The sequence below is a fragment of the Mytilus galloprovincialis genome, chromosome 11, assembly GCF_965363235.1.
Source record: "Mytilus galloprovincialis chromosome 11, xbMytGall1.hap1.1, whole genome shotgun sequence".
Taxonomy (NCBI): Eukaryota; Metazoa; Mollusca; class Bivalvia; order Mytilida; family Mytilidae; genus Mytilus; species Mytilus galloprovincialis.
Genome location: NC_134848.1, coordinates 65,266,894 through 65,270,469, shown reverse-complemented (window position 1 = coordinate 65,270,469; position 3,576 = coordinate 65,266,894). Strand labels below are relative to the sequence as shown.

The window sequence follows — 3,576 nt, the reverse complement described above, 5'->3', positions numbered from 1 at the left end:
TTTGTTCAGAGTTTAGGAATTACATGAATTAGGGGCCAATAGGGGCCAATAGTAAACTTTGTTTGATTTTATAGAAAATTGAATTATTGGAGTTCTTTGATATGCCAAATCTAACTGTGTATTTAGATTCCTAGTTTTTTGGTCCTGTTTAAATTGGTCTACCTTAAGGTCCAAAGGGTCCAAAATTAAACTTATTTTGATTTTAACAATATTTAAATTCTTGGTGTTCAGATTAATATGCTGAATCTGAATATTTACTTAGATTTTTTTATTATGGGCCCAAATTTCAAGTTGGTCCAAATCGGGGTCCAAAATTTTACTTTGTTTGATTTCAACAAAAATTGATTATATGAGGCTCTTTGATATGCTGAATCTAACCATTCATTAAGATTTTTGATATTTTGGCCCGTTATCAAATTGGTCCACATTGAGTTCTAAAAGGTCCAAAATTTAACTTTTATATTTTATTTCACCAAAAAATGAATTATTGGGGTTCTTTGATCATGTTGATATGCTGTATCTAACCATGTATTGAGATTTTGAATATTGGACCATTTTAGAGGTTAATTGTCAATTTAAAATTTTTAAGTACTTGGACCGCATTCATTCTGTGTCAGAAACCTATGCTGCATCAACTATTGAATCACAATCCAAATTTAAAATTCAGAGTTTATCGAGCTTGAATGTTGTGTCCATACTTGCCCCAACTGTTCTGGGTTCAACCTGTACGTTTGTATCAAGCTGAGCCATGCATAGCATTTTTATTGGTTATTTATATATTAATTTGAAATTTTGACAAGTGAGACACATACAGATTATACTGTTAACAATATTTCAGAGTTTAACGTAGTCAAGCGAAACAAATTTTAGAAGAATAGTTGAATCATGTCTTTGTTGTCAAATGAAAAATTAGTACATTGTACGAACACAAAGAAAAAGTATGGGAATGTTTGTTTTTTAAACTATTGACCAGGGTGAAAGTCTTTGAAAGTCATGACTGGCAAAAAGTTTGTGAAATGAAATAGCACAAATATTCCATTCTTTTTAAATATAACTGAATATAAAGAAAAACACAAACTGATGTTTTATAATAGTTTTTACCCTTGACAATAGAAATGAGCGCAAAACAAGATAAACAGAATACAACAAGGCCTAAATGGTAAGACCACTTCTATATACTGTAAATTCAGATTTTTCAGGGAATGGACAACTTATTGTAATTACAAAAAAAATCTGCATAAAGATCTATATAGTTACATGATATATATATATATATATGTTTCTGTTTTTGCGATACTCACCCAGTCACATTATTCGCATTACTAAAAAGTTTCGATAATTTCTGAATTACAGTAATAAAAGAAATTGCCTTTGAATGATGACTCATATAAAAATAAGAAAATGTGGTATGGTAAATGAGTGACTTATCCACCAGAGTTCAATGAAGCGGATGCAAGAAATTAAAGGCCAATCATGGGCCTGCCTTCAATAATGAGAAAACACTTCCTTTATAGGTCATCCATTAAAGATCTCAACATATAAAGATTTAAACAATCCAATTTAGTTCAACATGTTCAAAGTCAATAACAATTAATAAAAAAAAATCATGCGTAATATAAAATATTGTTTGTTTCTCCAATCCTGACCGACCCTGCAAAAATGGCCCTACTCATAAAATTTTATTGTCAAAACTAAGCCAAATATTATTTTATTCATTTCTGATTTTCGGGCTTGCCGGATCATCCGATAATATTCAAGCTTTTGGGAAAAATAAAATTATTTACCTACCTAACTACCCACACCTGGCTTGTCAGAATAGGGATTAGGGAAAAAAACAATATATTAATTTAGGCCTCATGTCTGTGAGCACTCAACCTGACCATAATATAGGACAGTGGTTCAAATATTAACACAACATATGAACATTCTATAACAACTATTGCAAGTGGCTCAACTTTAAATATCACTGCAAGGCACTAAACAACGAATATTAAATCTTGGACACAAAGCACTGAAATAAGAGAACTCATAAGCATGACAAGTAAGAATATCAAATGAAAGTTTCTCAAAATGTTCATTAAAACTTGATAAAATAAGCTTATTTATATTGCTGTTTTTTTCTCCATTTATAACATTTTTTTTTTATTTTGTGTATTTATAGGTCAGATATCTTGGTTTTTATGATCATCAACAGGTCCTGCAGGTCTATACTGAAGAGGAAACTTAATTGTTAATACTTTTCTACATAATGTGCTAATTGGATTATTAATGTGAAATGAACTCAACTGTGTGTTTTTCTGGAAAAAGAAATAGAAAAAATCCTACAAAATTGCTATAAACAAAATGGAGTACTATCAAAGAACACAATTGTGTCAAATGTAACAACCTACATTCATATTAACTGATGGATTATGGAGAAATTAAGAAAAAAAATAGTATCTTTGTCATGTTTGTTGTCGAAATAAACACCTGCTTTATCCATTCATGTACATGGCTCCATCATATCAAATATACAAAGAAGATGTTTGAAGAACATATGTTGCCAAAATTTATTCAACCAATTGAAGGAAGATGTCTTGTGGATTGAATTATTTATGCACTGAACTGTTATGTAGGGGGTCGAATACACAGCAGCTGAAACAGAAGACAAGTTAATTTGACATGAAAAGTGTTTATTTGATTTAATATGCAAATATGAGCACAATATTAATAACATCACAAGTGGTATGATATTGATAGCGTTTGGCTTATTATTGTATTGTCTTAAACATGCTAAACAGTCAGCCTTTTGTTTTTGTATGTTTAATACTCACCATGAAAATTTGTATTACAGTATTAAAGTTTTAATTATCTTTTGTATTAATAATTCAGTCTAGGAGAAAATATATTAATACTGTTTGTACTGTTATGAAATTTCCATAGAGGAAAAACATTTCCTTAAGGGAAATTTGATGTTCAGAAATTTCCCTAGAGGAAATTTGAAGATCAATGATTTCCTTAGAGGAAATTTGTTGTCTTGAATTTTCCTCCAAGGAAAAGTGTTTGTCAAAAATTTCCTCACAGGAAAAAGTATTTCCTCCAAGGAAAATTTGAAGCTACAAATTTCCTCACAGGAAAAAGTATTTCCTCCAAGGAAAATTTGAAGCTGCAAATTTCCTCAAAGGAAAAAGAATTTCCTTTAAGGAAAAAGAATTTCCTCTAAGGAAATAGAATTTCCTCAAAGGAAATAATTATGCAGCAAATTCCCTAAGGGAAATCTTTTTCCCTTGAGGAAAAAACAATTTCCCTTGAGGAAAAATCTTTTTCCTTCAGGGAAATTTGATTTCCCTTGAGGAAAAGTACTTTTCCTCTGAGGAAATTGTTGAAAAAAGGGGCATAACTTTTTCAACAGTGGTGCTAGATCCAAAAAATTTTAGGACAAATATCAGGGAACTAATACCAACCAAGTTATCAACTTTATTTTGACTTAACTCCAAAAATTAAGGTGACAACTTTTGCACTCAGCGGAATTGCAAACTTGTCCCGGAGACTGTTTGTTTTCTGGTAGTTTTTTTTGTGTGGTTTATATTTTACTGT

At 30.5% G+C, this 3,576-nt stretch overlaps 1 long non-coding RNA gene across 1 annotated transcript; it reads left to right on the top strand.

Moving 5' to 3' along the window:
* The first annotated feature begins 524 nt into the window (after positions 1–524).
* On the top strand, positions 525–2,852 carry LOC143052619 (uncharacterized). Its single transcript, XR_012971183.1, has 2 exons — positions 525–1,159; positions 2,162–2,852. It is a non-coding gene; the product is annotated as an uncharacterized LOC143052619 (long non-coding RNA).
* The last annotated feature ends 724 nt before the right edge of the window (positions 2,853–3,576 follow it).